Source organism: Tamandua tetradactyla, chromosome 2 (assembly GCF_023851605.1).
Source record: "Tamandua tetradactyla isolate mTamTet1 chromosome 2, mTamTet1.pri, whole genome shotgun sequence".
Taxonomy (NCBI): Eukaryota; Metazoa; Chordata; class Mammalia; order Pilosa; family Myrmecophagidae; genus Tamandua; species Tamandua tetradactyla.
In genome coordinates, this window is record NC_135328.1 from 58,168,159 (window position 1) to 58,188,882 (window position 20,724).

The 20,724-nt window shown below is 40.9% G+C and overlaps 1 long non-coding RNA gene across 4 annotated transcripts in view; it reads left to right on the forward strand.

Annotated features, from left to right (window-relative positions):
• The first annotated feature begins 1,003 nt into the window (after positions 1 to 1,003).
• The window catches only part of LOC143660309 (uncharacterized), a 28,094-nt gene continuing 8,373 nt past the window's right edge, over positions 1,004 to 20,724 (forward strand). For 3 of the 4 annotated variants that reach the window (XR_013163952.1, XR_013163954.1, XR_013163944.1), the window contains exons 1-2: positions 1,013 to 1,088; positions 1,540 to 1,690. This is a non-coding gene — a long non-coding RNA (uncharacterized LOC143660309). Of the gene's footprint in view, positions 1,220 to 1,539; positions 1,691 to 20,724 lie in introns of all 4 variants that reach the window. The other variant, XR_013163951.1, reaches the window with a different exon arrangement.

A 20,724-nucleotide genomic window follows, 5' to 3' on the forward strand; every position in this document is an offset into this window, starting at 1 on the left:
TTTCAGGATTTTCTGCATCTCTTCAACATTTGACAGACTGATTAGTATGTGTCTTGGGGAAGGCCTGTTTGGATTTATTCTGTTTGGAGTTCATTAGGCTTCTTTGACTTGTATATTTATGTCCTTTATGAGGGTTGGGAAGTTTTCCCCCATTATATCCTCAACTGCTCTTCCTAGCCCTTTACTCCTCTCTTCTCCTTCTGCGACACCAATGACTCTTATATTTGTTTGCTTTGTTTTGTCTATCATTTCCCTGAGATCCAATTCAAATTTTTCCATCTTTTTCACCACTTGCTGTTTTGAGTCTTTGAAGTCAGTTATCCTGTCCTCTGTATCACTTGTTCTTTCTTTTGTCTCTTCAAATCTGGTGTTTGCCTCTAATATGTTTTTTATGTAGTCAACAGAGTCTTTAATCTCTGCGATATCTGCTATTTTCTAGTTATTCTTTCAAATTCCTCTTTATGCTCTCCTACTGTCTTCTTGATCTCCTTTATGTCATTTGGTATCCCACTTATTTTATTAAGTGGAGTGGTATGAACATTTTTGATTACTTGTTCAATGTCTGTGTCTCCTCTAGTGTTTTAATTTGGTCATTAGGCAGGGCTATATCCGTCTGCATTGTGATGTGCTTAATGATCTTTTGCTGTCTTAAGGCATATAAATATCTTGGGAGTTGATTTCTTTCAGTAATAGAAGGCCTTGTGCTTGTGGGATGGTTGTAAACCAGGGAGTAGGGTATTGGGTGGGGTGCTCAGTGCAGTGATTTGTTTCAGGGCAGGTATAGGTGCAGGTTGGGGATGTTATACTGATGCTTGTGAATGTGGATGCCCAGCAGTCAGGAAGGATGTAGCTGTGCAGGTACACCAGTCTGAGGAGTATAACCCTGGCGTGTACTTGTCTAAGGCACAGGCCTTTGTGTGCATGCATAGAGCTATGGCAGCAGGTGAGCATTATGACTTCATGGATTGGGGCAGATGTGTCCAGCTGCACAGGTCAGAATTTTCTCAGAGCTGGGAAGTATGGCTGAGGGCTATGCACATGCATGGTTCTAGGACTGCTCTAAACTGATGTTTCCAGAGTTGAATGATGTGATTGGGGGCCCATGAGCATGTGTGGGTTTAGGAGTGTCACAGTCCGATGCACAGAGCTCAAAGGGGTGGGGTGGGGTGAGGCTGTGCAACACTCTTAGCAGAAGGGCATGGGTAGCCTGGTTATGGAGGTTAGTGCCCACAGCCTTATGCACTGGCAGCAGCCTTCAGGGAACAGGGAGGGAGAGGCAGCACTCGAGAGGGGTGCAGGAGAGGTGGGTTGGGCTGTACTTGGGGTGGGGGTGTGGGGCAGGTATGCGCACTGGGGGCTGGTGGGGTGGGGGTGCCTGGAGTGCAGGGAATGGAGTGCTAGTCAAGGGGCTGCATGGTGAGGGTAGTGCACCCAAGGAACACAGCTTGGCTTACTTCCTAGTCCCTAGCTCCCATCTGTGCACTCCTGTGGGCTCCACACCTCCACGCCAGGCTCCAGCATTCTGCGTCTGTTCCTTAGCCTCTGCAACTATGCCTACCCTATATAGTGCAGAAGGCTCTCCCAGGTCAGCCACACTCCTGAGTCACCACCTCAGTCACCCGCCTGTCCCTTCTCTAACATTTTCATGGAGCAGAGCTAATCTCAAGCTACTCTATTCAGCCATCTTCCCGTAAGTATTCTACTATTTTTTAACAGTAGTTATATGTGTTATAATTAATGAGAGATTATTAAAGTAGTACTGCTAATTTTTGCCCATAGTTTATGTGTGGGTATTTTCCCCCATATTTCCAGCCTATTATTACTACTTTTTATGAATGTCTTTATTTTATTACTCATATACCCATACAATGGATGTCAGGAGGTGTCAGTCACAAGATTTTACCAACATATGTTCACAAGCTATAGCCATATAATTATACAATCATTATCAAAGATCAAGGCTACTAAATTACTGTTCAGCAATTTCAGGTATTGCCTTCTGGTTTTTCTAATATACTAGAAACCAAAAAGAAATATCTATATAATGAGTCAGTAGTCATAATCATTTGTTAAATCCTAAATTCTCAGTTATAGCTCCTCCCCTCTCATTTAATCATTTTCTCAGTCTTCAAGGATATTTGGACAATATATATAATGACCATTCTAACTTCTTTGTGCTGAAGAGGGATGTTGACGTTATGGGGTAAAGGAATGAAACTGGTTGATGCTGTTAGGGAAACTGATACCTCTGGGTTTGCAGACTTTTCTGGCATAGGAGCCATCAGGAGGTTTTAAGTTTCTGAAAAAATAAACCTAATAGTTGTGCTGGTTTGACATGATGTATGTACCCTAGAAAAGCCATGTTTTAATTCTAATCCCATTTTGTAAAGGCAGCCATTTCTTCTAATCCCTATTCAGTATTGTATGTTTGAAACAGTAATTAGATCATCTCCCTGGAGATGTGATTTAATCAAGAGTGATTGTTAAACTTGCTTAGGTAGAGGCATGTCCCCACCCATTTGGGTGGGTCTTGATTAGTTTCTGAAGTCCTATATAAGAGGAAACATTTTGGAAGTGAAAGATTCAGAGAGAGCAGAGCAGAATGACATAGCCACGAGGAGAAAAGTCCACCAGCCAGTGACCTTTGGAGATGAAGAAGGAAAGCGCCTCCCAGGGAGCTCATGGAACAGGAAGCCAGGAGAAGAAGCTAGCAGACGACGCTGTGTTCGTCTTGTGCCCTTCCAGATGAGAGAGGAACCCTGACTGTGTTTGCCATGTGCCTTTCCAGATGAGAGAGGTCTCTGACTGTGTTGACCATGTGCCCTTCCACTTGAGAAAGAAACCCTGAACTTCACTGGCCTTCTTGAACCAAGGTCTCTTTCCCTGGATGCCTGTGATTGGACATTTCTATAGACTTGTTTTAATTGGGACATTTTCTTGGCCTTAGAACTGTACACTAGCAACTTATTAAATTCTCCTTTTTAAAAGCCATCCCGTTTCTGGTATATTGCATTCCAGCAACTAGCAAACTAGGACAATAGGTAAAACTTTTATAATGTCTAATCCTAAAATTCTTTAGGATTTTCAGGGATGCTATTGGTTGGGGCTTGGCATTACCATGGCAATTCGTAATATCTAGCTGGAGTTTGCATAAGAGTAACCTCCAGATTGGCCTCCCAACTCTGAAATCTCTCAGCCACTGAAACTTTATTTTGTTTCACTTCTCTTCCCCTTTTTGGTCAAGGAGCTGTTGCCAATCCCATGGTGCTAGGGCCAGGCTCATCCCTAAAGGTCATGTCCCACATTGCCAGGGAGACTTATACCTCTAGGAGCCAATGATGTTTTTGAAGTTTTCAGTGTACAAATCTTGCACTTCTTCTGTTAAATGTGTTCCTAAGTATTTTATTTTTTTGGTTCTATTGTAAATTGAACTATTTTCTTAATTTCATTTTATATTGTTCATTGTAGTGTAGAGAAACACAACAGATTTTTTATATAGATCTTTTCTAGATGAGACTTTGCTAAACTCCTTTATTCATTCAAATAGTGCTTTTATAGAGTCCTTAAAATTTCCTATGCACGAGATCATGTCTTCTGAAAATAGAAATAGTTTTATTTCTTCCTTTCCAGTGGAGATGTTTTAATTTCTTTTTCTTGCCAATTTGCCCTCACTAGATCCTCCGTACATTGTTGCATAGAAGTGGTAAGAGCAGACATCCTTGTTTGTTCTTGATCTTAAGGAGGAAAGCATCCAGTTTTTTGCTATTAAATATGATGTTAGCTGTAGGTTTTATATTTTTTTATTGGGTTTTGGAATATACCTTCCGTTACTAATTAGTTGAGAGTTTTTATCATGAAAGCATGTTGGATTTTGTCAGATGCTTTTTCTGCGTCTATTGAGATGTGTTTTTTTCTTTTTTCTAATAATATGGTTTATTACATTGACTGATTTTCATATATTGAACAAATCTTTCATTCCTGAGATAAATCCTATTTGGTTTTGGTGTACAATTCTTTTTATATGATCCTAGATTCAGTTTTTTAGTATAATGTTGAAGATTTTTGCATAAGAGATTTTCATCATGAGGGATGATTTCTGTAGTTTTCTTTTCTTGTGTGTCTTTGCTTTTTGTATCAGGGTACTGACCTCATACAATTAGTTGGAAAGTATTCGCTTCTCTTTTATTGTTTGAAAGAGGTTGTAAAGAATTGGACTTAATTCTTATTTAAATTTTTTGTAGTATTCACAGGGAAGCTGGGCTTTTCTTTGTGGAAAGTTTTTGGATTACTGATTGGTTCTCTCTCTTTACTTGTTATAAGTATATTCAGGTTTTCTATTTTTTGTGTATGTGTGTGTCTTTCCAGGGATTTCCCTATTCCATCTAGGTTATCTAATTGGTTGGTATACAATTGTTCATTTATTCCTTTATATTCCTTTCTATTCCTTTAATGTTAGTAGTATTGTCCCAACTTTCATTCCTAATTTTAGGAATTTGAGTCTTCTCTCTCTCTGAACCACCCATGCACCACTTCCTCCTTCTTTTCCTCCTTCTCTCCTCCCTTTATGCATATGTTGACATGCCCAATAGTGTCTGTTTTCATTTGTTAAAGCTGCAGATTGCAATATATCCAAAATGTAATGGTTTTTACAAAGGAAATTTATTAAGTTGCAAGTTACAGTTCTAAGGCCATAAAAATGTCCAAACTAAAGCATCCAGAGAAAGATAGCCTGACTCAAGAAAGGCCAGTGGGTCCAGAGCACTTCTGTCAGTGGGGAAGGCAAGTGGCTGGCATCTTCTGGGGTCTTTGGCTTCTGGTTTCAAACAGCTTCCCTGAGGCTGTTTTCTTTCTGCATCTCCAAACATCTGGGTCTTGTTTTGGCTCTGTGTTTTCTGTTATCCAAGTGCCTGCATCTGAGGTTTCTCCAAAATGTCTCCCCTTTTAAAGGACTCTAGTAGACTAATCAAGGCCCACCTTTTATGAGTGGAGTCAAATTACTACCTGATCAAAAAGTCATACCCACAATTGGGCATGACACATCTCTGTGGTGATAATCTAATCAATGGTCCCACCTGCAACAGGGTGTGTCACATCTCCATGGAAACAATCTAATCACAGTATTTATCCCATAATATTGAATCAGGATTAGAAGGAACATGGCTGCCCCCACAAGTTTGGATCAGGAAGAGGGACATGGCTTTTCTGGGGTACATGATAGGTTCAAACCAGCACAGTGTCCCACGGGTCTCTAAGACTGTTCATTTTTCTTCATTCTTCCTTCTTTCTGTTCCTCGAAGTAGATATTTCAACTGTACTATATTTGAGTCTGCTAATGCTCTGTTTTGCTGATTCAAATCAGCTGTTGAGCTCCTCTAGTGAATTTTTCACTTTGTTATTATAATATTCAACTCTAGAATTTGTATTTGGTTCTTTTTTAAAAATAATTTCTGTTCTGTATTGGTGTTCCTTACTTGATAAGACATTTCTCATGTATTTGTTAAGTTCTTCAGACATGGTTTCTGTGCTGGTTTGAAGGAAAGTATGCCCCCTAGAAAAGCCATGTTTTAATCTAAATCCCATTTCATAAAGGTAGAATAATCCCTATTCAATACTGTAATCAGATCATCTCCCTGGATGATGTGATTTAGTCAGGAGTGGTTGTTAAACGGGATTAAGTGACAACATGTCTCCACCCATTTGGGTGGGTCTTGATTGGTTTATTGGAGTCTTATAAAAAGAGGAAATGTTTTGGAGAATGAGAGATTCAGAGAGAGCAGAGTAGAACGACATGGCCACGAGAAGCAGAGAGTCCACAAGCCAGCGACCTTTGGAGATGAAGAAGGAAAACGCCTCCCAGGGATCTTCATGAAACAGGAAGCCAGGAGAGAAAGCTAGCAGATGATGCTGTGCTCACCATGTGCCCTTCCAGGTGAGGGAAAAACCCTGACCATGTTCACCATGTGTCTTCTCACTTGAGAGAGAGACCCTGAACTTCATTGGCCTTCTTGAACCAAGGTATCTTTCCCTGGATGCCTTTGATTGGACATTTCTATAGACTTGTTTTAATTGGGACATTTTCTTGGCCTTAGAACTGTAAACTAGCAACTTATTAAATTCCCCTTTTTAAAAGCCATTCTGTTTCTGGTATATTGCATTCTGGCAGCTAGCAAACTAGAACAGTTTCCTTCAGTTTTCTGAACATATTTATAATACCTTATTTAAAGTCTTTGTCTAATAAGCTTAACATCTGGGCTTCCTCACAGACAGTTTCTATTAACTGCATTATTTCCTGTGTATGTGTCATTTGTTCCTGTTTTTGTTGGAAACTGAACATTTTAGATAATGTAATAAGTCGGTTCTGAAAAACAGATCCCCCCCCCCTTCCAGGATTTGTTGTTGTTCTCTGTTTTTGTGACTTTCCTAAATTGTATAAAGTATGTATTCTTTATTATGTGTGGCCACTGATGTCTCTGCTCAGGTAGCTTAGTGATCAGTTAATGATTAGACAGAGATCTCCTTAAATGTCCTATTAAGCCTTGACTCAATAAATCTACCAACCTTTGCCAAGGGGTCTGTATCTATTTTGAAGCACACTCTCAATTAGTTCAACCAAATGTAAGATATTAAGGCCTTTACTGGTCTTTCCTGGCTCTTTGAGATTCCCAGGAATATTCTGGAACTTTCAAAACACCCTATGAATATCTCATTCTCCCAGAGTTTCCTTTTAAATTTCTTGGTCAGCTTCTTTTACCCCTCAACTGTTATTGCTACCTCAGGCAACTGCAATTTTTAACAGTAGTCAATTATTTTAGACAAATGCCTAAGGGAGAATACTGTTCACAGTAAGCTCTAAACTTGCTATGAACTCTGAGTCAGGTCAAATAAAAATAAGCCTTGTGAGTGTGGATTTCCAGGGAAATGTCGGACAGACCAAATAGCAATTCTATGGGAATGGGGCTTGTGGGCAACCCCAAACTCATTTTCCTCCTCTGATATCTGCTTGTTTTCATGACTCTCATAATTGGAAGGCTGTTGTTCTCAGGGTCACTTCAGAGCTGAAGAAAAGAGGTATAGGAATAGGGTAGTTAAAACATTTCAAAGCTTTTTTATCTTACCAATATTCATGGTTTTCTCTAATAAACATTCCTTGGAGTGTTGCAAACTTTTGTTTAATTTCCAGAGTTCTGAAAAAAGGAGGTTCTTACTCCACCATTCTAGAAGTGCTATCTCCCATCTTCATTCTTTAAAGGTATTTTTGTTATATATAAAATTCCAGGTTGAAATTTTTTCTCCGTACTTTAAAAATGTTGTTCCACTATCTTCTGGCTTTCATTGTTTCTGGTAAGGAGTCATGGGTAGTTGAATCAATTGTTCCTCTTTATATGTATTGTTTTTCTGTAGATGATTTAAAGATGGCCTTCCTGTCTTTGGTTTTTCAGCAATTTGACCATGATGTGCTTGAATATTTTTTTTTCTTTGTCTTTATCCTGCTTTAAATTTGCTGAACTGATTAAATCTGCAAATTTATGTGTTCCACCAAATTTGGGAAATTCTCACTCATTATTTCTCAATTTTTTTCCTGCTTATTCTCTTTTCTCCTTCATGGATTCCAAGTACACATATATTAGACCTTTTGGTATTGTACCACAGGTCAGATCACAGGGGCTCGGTTCATGTTATTTCAACATTTTTCCTTTCTGTTTTTCAGTCTGGATTTCCCTATGTCTGTTTTCAAGTTCACTGACTCTTCTGTCATCTCCAATATAATATTTAGCCAATCCAGTGATTTAAAATTTCAGATATGTTGTCTTTCAATTCTGATTATTCCATGTAATTCTTTTATTTTTAAATTTTTTTGTAGTCTCCATTTCTCTGCTGAAATTTTCTATTTCATTAAGAGCACATTTTCCTCCTATAAATCCTTGGTCATAGTTATAATACTTCAGAATTTTAATCTGCTAATTCCAACATTTTGATCATCTCAAGGTTGATATCCATCCATTGATTTTTTTTCTTGAATATGGGTGACATTTTCATGTTTTTAAAATTATTTCTAGTAAATCTGGAGTGTATCATAGACATTAGGATGACACATTTTTTACACTATATTTCCATTATGTTACTTTTATGTCTACTGCTTTTTTTGTTTTAACAAGCTATTAACTTGGCTGAACTCAAACTCCAAGTTGTGTCTTTCTGTGGTAGGCAGCAGCTGTGTCCATTCAATTCTTTTACTTTACTAGGCTACTTGGAAGTATGTCTCATGCCGATACATTTCAAGTTTCAGCCAGATGTTTGAACAAAGTTTTTACAAAAAATGTAGGGCTCCCCATCATATAGGTTGAATTGTATCCCCACCCCCCAAAAAAATATGCTAAAGTCCTAATCCCAGTACCTCAGAATGTGGTTTTATTTGGAAATAGGGTCATGAGATGAATTAGGCATGTTGAAATGAGGCTATAACAGAGTAGAGCGGGCCCCTAATCCAAGGGTGGTGTCCTAATAAGAGACACACAGAGAGAGAAATGGTCAGGTAATGACAGAGTCAGAGATTAAATTATGCTACAAGCCAAGGAATGTCAGGGATTGTCAGCCACTTCCAGAAGTCAAGAGAAAAACATAGAACAGTTTCATCCTTACAGACTTTAGAGAGAGAGGCCCTCCCAACACCTTTATTTTGGATTTTTAGCAGAACTGTGAGAAAATAAATATCTGCTGTTTTAAGCCATCCAGTTTGTGGTACTTCTTTTCAGCAGCCCTAGCAAACTGAGTTATCGTCTCATGTCTCTCTCACTTCCAGGGTTTCCTCCTATACTTTCTAGTGGCTATTGTTGTTCCAAAATTTGTTCTCTGGTTCTTAACCCAGTTAGATCATATTTTTTCTCTCTGAGTTTTTCTTTTTTGGTTTTTAATACTCATACTTCATGGAATGTAAATATCTCTCAAAACTTTTAATTTTTTTCAAATGAGTTGGTTTAGTTCCAGGTGGTACAGAATTTGAGGCAGAAGGAAGACTGAAGAGCAGACTGTGGAATGATTCTGGACTGGGCTGACCATGATCTCACAGTTAAGTTAGGAATGGCTGAATGAGAACTAATGAGAAATGAGCCATTGTGTGGTTTCTTTCTTTCTACAAAAGTTTATTCTTTAGTGTACAATAGGCTCCAAGAGAAAACTTCATCTAGCTATAGGTAGCAAAAGATGTTACCAGCAGGGGACCCAGATATTTAAACAGGAATGGAAGCACAATCACCATGGCATCAGACCCAAAAGTAGTGTACTTTTTGCCAGATTTCTTAATCACACCCAGTGGCCAGAGGACCCTTCCCTGCAGCTTTTGCTTTTAGCTCCTCTAGTTTCTTCTGGTCTGTTTTTTGTTTCTGCTTGAAAGCCTTATCTTCCTCTTCCATTTCCTTGGCCTGCTTCTTGGGCTACTTCAGGGTCTTCTTCTTGCCACCTTCCTGGCCAGACATGACACCCGCCACCCCTTCCCCAGACCCTGTGATGGAAGCCTCAAAGCATTTTTTGGTTAGTGTTTATATAGGAAAAAAATTGTATTTCTACCCCCAAAACTCAGTACTATACTTTTTAGAAAATGACATGTGGGAAAATTATCAAAATATATTCTAAATTCATTTGGAAGCACTTTATAAGTAGACATTTTGAAAAGCTTGCTGAGTGCCAACAGAAGGGACTTATATATTTCTCAAATGTTGCAGCCTCTAAGAGGGGCCACGTTACTGCATGTTAAACACTGTTAAAAGCCATGTTAACTATCTGGTGATCCAGAAGTGGTGTTCAAAGCATTTTGCATCCTAATGTGATAATTTATTTCTACATGGGTATTTGTACTAGTTTTAGATCCATTTGGGGGAGTTAGTTAGGAATTTGGGTTTGATGTGTGTTTCAGCTATCACCCCAAATAATTTAAATTTAATATTTTAATGACTTAAAATAACAATGCTTTCTTATTTCTCATGATTCTGCGAGTAGATTGGGTTCAACTTGGTAGTGCTTCTGCTCTACATATGGTGGCTGTAGTAGCTCATGTGGCTACATTCAGTGCAATTCATTTGGGCTTGAAACATACAAGATGACTTCACTCACATATTTGGCACCTCACCCGGGATGAGTCTGCTGGCTCCCTCTCTGCTGAGTCTCCATGAGTTGGTTGTATTCCTTTACGAAAGACCGCAGCCCCTGTCAGCTGGCCTTCTCCATCAGCCACCCCTTCTCTTCCTTACCTCTTCAAGTCTAGAGTTGGTGATGCTTCCTGATATTACTAGCCCTGAGGTTCTGTGCCATTCTTGCTGGTTGCCTTGAGCTCTCCCTATCCCTTCATAAATAGTCCCTTCATAAAAGCCTCCTCACTTACTCATTTAGAGTGTGCCATCTGTTTCCTGCCAGGACTCTAATTCATAGACCTACCACTTACTAAGTGGACATAAATCTCTGGACTGAAGTCAGCATCTCAGCAAGACTCCAAGGTGAGAGAACTTCTAACAGTCACCTTGCAGTCTTTTCTAGCATCACTGTTGTACGTATTGTAGTAGTTATGTTCAGGTGTCAGTTTGGCTAGGTGAAGGTGCCTAGTTCTATTGCTGTGGACATGAGCCAATGGCATGTGAACTTCATCCATCGCTGATTACATCTGCAGTCGGCTAGGAGGTGTGCCTGCTGCAATGAATGATGTTTGATTTAATTGGCTGGTGCTTAAATGAGAGAGCTCAATGTAGCATAGCCCAAGCAGCTCAGCCTACCTCATCTCAGCACTCACAGCTCAACCCAGGCCTTTGGAGATGCAGAAAGGAATCACCCTGGGGAAAGTTGTTGGAACCCAGAGGCCTCGAAAGAAGGCCAGCAGAGATCGCCCTGTGCCTTTCCGTGTAAGAAAGACCTCAGTTGAAAGTTAGCTGCCTTTCCTCTGAAGAACTACACATTTTAAACTAAATAAGTCCCATTTTATTAAAAGCCAATCCATCTCTGGTGTGTTGCATTCTGGCAGCTTTGGCAGACTAGAACACATCTATAAGTCCTAAATTGGGTATAGGGGTGGGAGGGGGTTGATGAGGTCAGGGAAGAAAGCTTGCTGCCTTTTACAGCAACTGTACAGCCTTGAGACATGGATCTTGCCCAAACCACAAGGCTCTGGATCCCAATCACAATTGTCAGATATTTGGGTCTGAAGCTTCTTCAGATAGGAATAAAAATATTCCTTCCACCTCTGCTTCTGATTCTGCTCCTCATCCATTGTAAGTATCCTGGCTTAGCAACTGATAATGCCATGCTGCCTACTTAAACTTGGGGCTCAAGTCTACCAAGGAGCTGAGCCCATTCTAACTCTTGATCCATAACTGTCTCTACCACAGATGCCTTAATGGACTCCATCTCTCTTGATCCAGGTGCTGGCAACATACGTATTCATCATTTTGAAGGACTCACCTCTACCTCCCTGATCCACCTTCTCCAAACATCAGAGCTGCACCTGGGCTTTCTGCCATCTCCAGGGCACATGCTCAACCCTTCCATGTGGTGGCAGCCAGGCTCTCCCCAAACCCCAAGGAATGTGCTTCACCCTCTCCAAGGCCTGAGGTAGCACAATTCTTCCACTGCCACAAGGTGGAAAGCCCATCCTCTGCCTTTGGGTTAAACTCACCCTCTCCATGGGCTTGGGTGGGTCTGCTCTCCTGGCCCGAGGCTTCTTGACTTCAGACCCCAGCTTCCATGGCTTTGCCTCTGAAGTTTTTTTTTCCCTCCATTGTGTCCTTTTTCTGTCCCCCTCAGACCGACTGGCAGTGGTTCTCTTTATACAGATCCCACAACACTCACATTGGCTTTCTATGCAGTAGCCTTGGATCATGCCCATCAGACATAAGGAGTTTCCACAGATCTTTCCTAGATAACTCCATGTCTGCTCCTGGCTTTCTCTGAAATGGCTGAGTGGTTCCACATTTGGCCAAGACCTCATGTGGGGCACTATTCTCTGGGGTCTCCCTTCCTGGAGGCCCAGAATTTTCTAGGACATCAATTTCTGGTTTCTTTTTACCCAAGAGTTCAATTCTTTCTTAGCTTATCTCTTTCCTGTCACATTTCACTATAAGCTGCGAGGAGAAATCAGGCTGCACTTTTCACATTTAATTTGGAGATCTCTTCTGCTAAATATCCAAGTTTATGTCTTTTAAAATCAGCCCTCCAGCCAAAACCACTAGTCAGTTTTAAAACAAACCTCGCTTTCCTTCCAGTCTATAATAACACACGCCTCATTTCTGCCTAAGGCTTTACCAGAAGTGTCTTTAGAGTCCACATTTCTACCAACAGTCTCTTCAAAGCATTCTAGGCCTTCTCTATCAAGCTTCTCACAACTCTTCCAGAATCTTCCCCTTATCCATTTAAAAAGCTGTCCCAACATGTTTGGTATTTGCAAACCGCAGCAGCACCCCACTCTTTGGTACCAAAATCTGTTCTAGTTTGCTAGCTGCCAGAATGCAATATACCAGAAATGGAATGGCTTTTTAAAAGGGGAATTTGATCAATTGCAAGTTAACAGTTTTTAGACCATGAAAATGTCCCAATTAAAGCAAGTCTATAGACATGTCCAAGCTAAGGCATCCAGGGAAAGATATCTTGGTTCAAGAAGGCCAATGAAGTTCAGGGTTTCTCTCTCAAGTGGAAAGGCACGTGGCAAACTCAACATCATCTGCCAGCTTTCTCTCCTGGCTTCCTGTTTCATGACTGTCATGATCAGGTTCATGTGTCAACTTGGCCAAGTGGTGGTACCTGTTTGTCTGGTTGGGCAAGTGCTGGCCTGTCTGTTGCGATGAGGACATTTCATAGAATTAAATCACGATCATGTCAGCTGTATTCACAGCTGATTCCATTTGTAATCAGCCAAAGGGAGTGTCTTCTGCAATGAGTGATGCTTAATCTAATCACTGGAAGCCTTTTAAGGAGGATTCAGAAGAGACAGGCTCTCTTCCTGCTTCGGCTGGTGAGCCTCTCCTGTGGAGTTTGTCCAGACCGTCCATCGGAATTGTTGGTTTCACAGCCTGCCCTGCAGATTTTGGACTCTGCGTTCCCACAGTCATGTGAGACACTTTTATAAATTTTATATTTGCGAGTGTTCCCTGTTGATTCTGTTTCTCTAGAGAACCCTAACTAATACAATGACGCTCCCTGGGAAGCATTTTCCTTCTTCATCTCCAAAGGTCACTGGCTGGTGGACTCTCTGCTTCTCGTGGCTATGTCATTCTCTGCTCTCTCAGAATGTCCTGTTTTCTCCAAAATGTTTCCTCTTTTATAGGATTCCAGTAAACTCATCTAGACCCACCCAATCGGGTGGAGATGCATCTCCATCTAATCCAGCAGAACAACCACTCTTGATTGAGTCATATCTCCAGGGAGATGATCTAATTATAGTTTCAAACATACAGTACTGAATAGGAATTAGAAGAAACAGCTGCCTTTACAAAATGGGACTAAGATTAAAACACAGCTTTTCTAGGGTACATACATCATTTCAAACCAGCACAGGTGACATGGTCAAATGTGTATTTTTCACATTTCTTCTAGTGGTTAATGAGGAGGGTGAGACTGGAGATAGGACCCCAATTAGTAGACTATTGCCTTAGACCAGGTGAAGGGTGACACAGTAGAGGTGGGATAATAGTAGTAATGTGCTCGAGCCAGCTCATGACAGCCAATTGTTAAATTTTCAGGAATTTTGTAAGCTGATTATTAAACACAGGCATTATTAAAAATCGAATTTTACAAATCAACCTTGCCAATAAATTATATTTTATAAAAGTTAGTATCTAAAAACTCATCACTTTCTAATTATTTTACTATCACCTTTGCTCTTAAAGTAATTTATATCTGTCATGTCTGTATGGTAGAAACACTATACTATGGTGAGCTACTGCATGTCCTTCCAACTATGTGTTCAATGACATCACATTGGTAACTTGGAATTAACCATTGTGAGAATATTTATACCATGGAAATGTCTTTTTCCTAAGGAGTCAGTTATTAAACATTTACCAGCACTGAATGAGGACTACCATGGCCTGAAAAGATGGGGAATAGAAGGGTCTGCTGGCCAGTACCTAAGCAGAATTAATGTGCTGGTTTTTAAAACATCCCCTGGTTTCTATAGCCTTCCCCTGCTAGGTGCTATGTGGCTCTAAAGCCCATCAGGGATCTTACAGCAGGGAGCGGGTGTCCTTTTCATGCCTAAGGGCTTTGTTGATTCTGCAGGACCTTGAATGCAAGACCAAAGATGTTGTTTTGCTACGTTAGCCTGTAATTTAGAACAAAGGGAGAGGAATCCCTGTCTTCTCACAACTGCTCCCTCCCCAAGGTTTGAGTTGAATAGGTCTGAGCATCCTTCTAAAAGTTGAGCAGGGATAGCAGGGTATGACAAGATGATATTTTCACATTATACAGAACACCATCACTTCAGATGGGAGAAAGAATGGGAGGAAAGTGAGTGAGGACAGAGGCAGAGAGCCCAGTCGAGTAACTGTTGCATTATGGGAAGAGGTGACAGAGTTGAACCAGGGAAATGGCAGTGGGGATAGATCCCAGAGATGTAGCTGAGGTCGAATCAACATCGTCACATAGTGACTGGTTGAATATGGGGAGTGGGGAAGGATGACTGGGTAACTGGTGGAAGCAATCATTGAGACAGAGAAACCGGAGGAAGAGATGTTAAGGGGACCCCTTTTGGACTTGTTGAATTTGAGATGCCTTTGGGCATTCAAGGCGTGAAGCCTGGTAGGCATTTGTATATAGAGGAAAGGTACTCAAAAGGCATAGCTCTGCTTGTACATGTGCTACATATTTGGGAGTCTTCTTAGCAATGACAACTGCTACCCTGAGAAGCAATGAGCTTACTCAGGGACGATGTGTAGAGTGAGAAGAGAATCGAGGGCAGAACCCTGGGTGTTGGACTTCAAGGTTTAAGAGACAGACCAAAGAGCTAGCAGCAAAGGACTGAGGGTGAATGAACAGAAGGTGGGATAGCATGGTAAGGGAAGTCGGAGGAAACTGGCAGGGAGTGGTGACTTAGTAAAGAGAGTTTGGGAGACTTTGGGGAGTTTGGGAGAATTGATTGTGATATCCGATAACACCAAGAGATAAAGTAAAATGAAAACTGAGCAAACCCACTGAACAAGGTGTCCTGGAAGTCCCTAGAGCCCATCCTTAGAGCAGTCTGAGGGAAGTGGTAGGAGTGGAAGCTCGAGTGCTCTGATTTGAGGAGGAAGTGGGAAATGGAGCTACAGGGAAAGATGTGGAAAGTCTTTCCTGGGCCATACTGGAGAGGGACAAAGGTCAAGATAGATTTGTGGTGTTTTTGAGATAGAAGAGATTGAGCATGTTTGCGGAAAAGCAGCTGGTAGAGAAGAGGTTGAAAACACAGGAAAGACTGGGAATTATCAGTCAGTTACCTAGCAAGGTAGGTAGGTAGGAAGATACCTACCAATGTAGGAAGGATTCTGGATTGGCAGAACTCCTAGAACTGCAAATGGGCACCTGGGGAATCACCTGGCAATCTTTTTTTTTTTTACTGTAAAAACTAAACATACAATTATATATTCTTGACACAAAAACATTCTTTACATGGTGTACAATTAATGGCTCACAATATCATCACATAGTTGTATATTCATCAGTGTGATCATTTTTTGAATATTTGCATCACTACAGCAAAAGAAATAAAAAGAAAAAATTCATACCTACCATTGCCCTTACCCCTTCCTTCCTTTGACCGCTAGTGTTTCCATCTACCCAATTTATTTTACCCTTTGTCCTCCTTATTGTTTATGTATTTATTTTTATCCATATTTTTTACTTATCTGTCCATACCTGGATATAAGGAACATCCAACACAAGGTTCTCACAATCACACAGTCACATTGTAAACATTGTATCTTTATACAATTGTCTTCAAGAATTTATCACCTGGGGATCTTGTTAAAATTCAGATTCTGATCCAGTAGGTCTGGGGTGACACCCAAGATTTTTCCATTTCTAGCAGGTACCTAGGAGGTGCCGATGCTGCTGGCTGGTGAACCACATTATGGGTTGCAACAGGCTGGAGCCCTGAATTCTGATTTTATGTTCATTTGTCTGTGTCCCTCCCTAGATCCTGAGGGAGGAGCCTTCCATATAATCCTCACTGCCCAACACAATGCCTGTCACATAAAAGTTTGTTGACTGCATATATGAAGGTGCTTATTTGGCATTATCCATAACTATGAAAAATTGGAGGGGAACCCTAAAAATCCAATATCATAAGCATGGATAAGTAAGTTGTAATATAAGTACACCTTGGAATATTTGTAAATCATTAAAATGACCATTGTGAATTCCATATGAAAATATGGTAAAATTCTTATGATGAAATTTTAGGAGCATGTGAATTTTTACTTGTATTATGATAAACACTATGTGCAATTGTGCATTTGGAAAGAACTAGAATAGAGCGGAAAAATTAAGCAAATTTGATTCGTTGGAACGATAGGATCATGGGTAAATTTTTACATTTAGGCTTTTGTTGATGTTATAAAAATTCAGGTAAAAAATAACACTCTAATACATAGGAAAGAAAATAAATTAAACATAGTACTAGATTATGAATGTAGCTGTTCTTTCTCTAAAAGAATTCCTAGAATTTTCTAACTGGAAAACCAAAAGATAGATAAGTAACTTCTACACATAGTGGCTTAGATTTGGGATTGTATGTGTTATTTAAAAAAATATTGTCTTTTCTTTATACAGTCTTTCCTTTTTCCAGATTTGACAGCTTATCTCTTCCTTTGTCACTTCTTTCCTTCCCTTTTTTCTTTCCTCTTTCCTTCCCTCTCCCTTCTCTCTTTTGAAAGACGTTTCTCCCTTCAGGAATTCCTATTCCCAGAGATAGCTCATCAAAGGAGCACACGAATAGCTGACATTATGTAATGCTTTGACATTTGGCATTCCCAAGGCATTACCCCACCTCTGATGCAGAATAAGTTGTCAGAGCATGAAATTGGTATTTTTACATATCCTTAACGTACAGATGTCGGTCTGAAAACCATTCACTAGTATTATGATTACCTTCTTTGTCTCATTTTCTTTCTATGCCAAGATCTGTTCTTGTGATTTCTTTCCTTTTGGGAGCCTCAGAGAGGGAAGACAAAACTTTAATAATCTAGCTTACTGATTCTGCCAAAAAATAAAAAGTAAACTCTTAAGTCTCTGCCCATTTTGGCCATGATACTTCTGGCACAGGAGCAAAAATGTAACAAGAAGGACCAGATGCAAGGTGGAGATACAATCAGTGACCCACTTGAAAGTACCATATTCCTTAGCCTGTTCCAAATCCAATCTACTTGCAGTTCACATTTTGTTATTCTGTGTTAATCACCTAAATGAATAGCCTAAGCTTATAGGAGGAACAGAATGTCTAAAAATAATAACTCTGTAGAATGGGAAGGATTTAGGGACAACCAGTCCATCCTACCATGTACTCAAGAATGCCCCTATAGGATCCTTGACAGATGAGCATCAGTCTCCATTTGAATACGTCTAGTGATGGACATCTCACCACCCTCATGAAGCTACCCATTTCATATTTGCATGGTTGATGCATAATGTCCAGCATCCTTTCCCCTTTTAGTAATAGCACCATCTTCCTTGGGGAGCTGCCACTTCTTCATCCATGTGATTTTGGTAGGACAGCCAGTCCCAGGCTGTATACAGCCTCCCTGGCCTATATACAGCACACAAGATTGCTGTGCTGCTCCTCAGACTGTTCGTCCTCAGGTCCATTCCTTGCCTTTCCTGCACCTCAGGAGTAGACACAGAGTTTTTAACTGCTGAACAGGTGCTATCTTCTTTGAGCTGAAAGGAGAGAGGCTGAGTCCTGGGCAGTACTGATCACTTCAGCTAATATCAGTTTTGACACTGATACAACATTTCTAGTGCCCACCCCACCCTACCCCACCCCATCTCACCCCTAAACACATACCCAGCCAGGCTCCCTCAGTTATCTTGTCTCCTAATATGTGAATCCTGGAGTCCAAGAACCTTAGATACCTCTAGCTCAGACTTTATAGCCCACTGATAGAAGCAAAGAGGTTTTCATAGTCACTTAGTGAATAGATCACACATTTGATCCCAGTTGATCAAATTAAGCATGTATTAAGCAATGAGCTGAGTACTGGGGATGCTGTGCTGCCTCATGGAGCTTTCAGTCTAGAGGAAGGAAACAGACGGTGAAAAAAATCAATCAATTAATCAATCACAGATTATGTTGTGTGCTACAAATGAAACAATGAACTCTAATTCAGAATTACTGCTGTAGGTAGGGAGAACCTTCTGTAGCTAAGATCACCAAGGAAGCCCTCTCTAAGGAGGTGATATTAAAGTGGAGATTGGAAGGATGAGAAGGAGCTAGGCCTGCCAAAAGCCAGATGGAAGAACATTCCAGGCAGAAGGAATAGCATGAACTGAGGTCCTAAAGTAATAATATGTGTATTAGTTAGGGCTCTCCGGCAATCCAGAGAAACAGAACTACTAGGAGATATCTCTCTGTATCTAACCAGACACACATGTATACATATACATACATATAGACATACATAATATACATATACTTATATATAAAGAGATTTACTTCAAAGAGTTGGCTCATGAGGTTGTGAGGGGTGGGGTAGCCCTTTCACACAATAATGGCCAGTGTGGCTCTGGCATATAAGGCCAGGGGTGGGTATGGTTCAGACCATCCCTAGGAGGCAGGTCACGGACCATGGTAGCCATTGAAACCAGCTAGCAAATTTCTAGACCTCCTGGAGGGAGGTGACTTAATATTGGAAAGTTGCCAAGAATTCAGGGTTACTTTAGACCCATCTAGCCTCCTACCTTGACTTCATTCATTCATTCATGCATTCAGTTATTGATTGACTTTTTCAACTGGTCATTTATTCATTTCATTCAACGAATGTTTACGGTGTGGCCTCCATATGGCAAGTTCTGTGCTAGGCATTGGGGATACAAAAATGAGTAAGAATTGGTCCCTACTCTTGAGTTGCTCATAGTCAGTGGAACTGGAGATGGCATGGCTCAGAGAAGACGTCCTGAACGAGGTAATACAGAGCAGTCTCTCTGGAAAGAGTGAAGGGGCAATTTGGATAAAGGGAACAAATGGCAAGTATAAAGCTACTTTGACATGAGGGTTGGATAAATGCAAACCCTTTGATGTGACTGGTGTGTCATAGAGGGTTCTGTGGGAAAAGATGTTCCAGATGGCTGAGTAGGGACCAGATCACAAAGGACCTTAAATGCCATCCTAAGGAGATTGTACCTTATCCTGAGGGACCAAAGAGCCACTGAAGAGTTTTAAGCAGCATTTTACTTCTCATCATTTTAAGCTCACATCACCCAGCTATGTCCTTTTCAAAGCACCAAAGGAATACATATCCTGATTTCCCTCTCCTGCTCTCTGCACACTAGCAGGTGCTTCCCATTGGCTGAACACAACCAGAAGTCAGAGGGCAAAGAAGTCGGGTGGATGCAGTCCACAGAGGTCAGCCTGCTGGGACACCAAGAAGTGGGGAGAACAATTGAAAATGGATCTGAAAGAATGAAAAGAAAACATCCAGTACCTTCCTTTAAAAATTCAGCATCACAGGGGTACAGAAAAAAAAGAGAGGAATTCTAGAGTGGAGTCTTTCTGGAAGAGGAGCGTTCAAACCAGGTCCCTAAGATCTTTACAAGTACAGATAGGAAAGGGACTTTCCAGGAAACAAGGAAGACCATGAGTAAAAGCCCAGGGCATGTTTGAGGATCCATAAGCTCTCAGTCCAGCATGGCCAGAGCATAGGGAAGCACAGCAAAAGAAGGGGGGGAGGAATAAAATAATAGAAGAAAGAAAGAAAAAGGAGAAGGGTGTGTGTGGACTGAGGGGGTGGCATCCAGAAAGGTGGACTAAGAAGAAAGGTAGTTAGGGCCAGATTAGGAGAGCTCAGACTCCGGCCCTGATCGGCATCCCAGCTCTCTAATTAAGAAGCCGTGTGACCTTGAACATGTTACTTTGCCTCTGTTTTGTTTCTTCCTCTGTAAAATGAGGATGGTACTAGTATGTGTATGATGGTCCATGCCTCATAGGGTTTTATGAGGATCAAATGAATTGAGATATATGAAGCACTCGGAACAGAACTGGACACACGTGAATGTTATATGTGTTAACTGCTGTCGTTCTTGCTGATGGTGATGATGATGAGGAGGATGATGCAGAGCTACCTGACTTTATACCTTGGGTTTGGGAACAGCTTCTAGGATGTGACCCTCCATTTCAGAATGTTCCTAATGCAACCTGTGCGACATAGATTCCCTCTTCCCAGCATCACTCATGAAACTGGAGTATGGAGGATGTGTGCATAAAGAGGTATGGGGAGAGCCATCAGAGAAAGTGCACAACCCTGCATTCGCTATAGGGCAACCGAAAGCGTAACCTATGACAAAGTGGAGCGAGGACACAGGCCTGGGGATTGGTAGACTGGATTCCAAGCGGAGCTCTACCACTAATTCAGTAGGTGACCTTGGTCACGTCCCTGCTGCCCTCTGGACTTTGGTTTACCCCTCTGTAAAATGACAGGGGAGGATTATGACGCTGTCTTAGGGGCTCTTTTCCAGCTCCATCATTCTGTGATTCTAAATCCCTTTATAACAAACTCTAGGAGA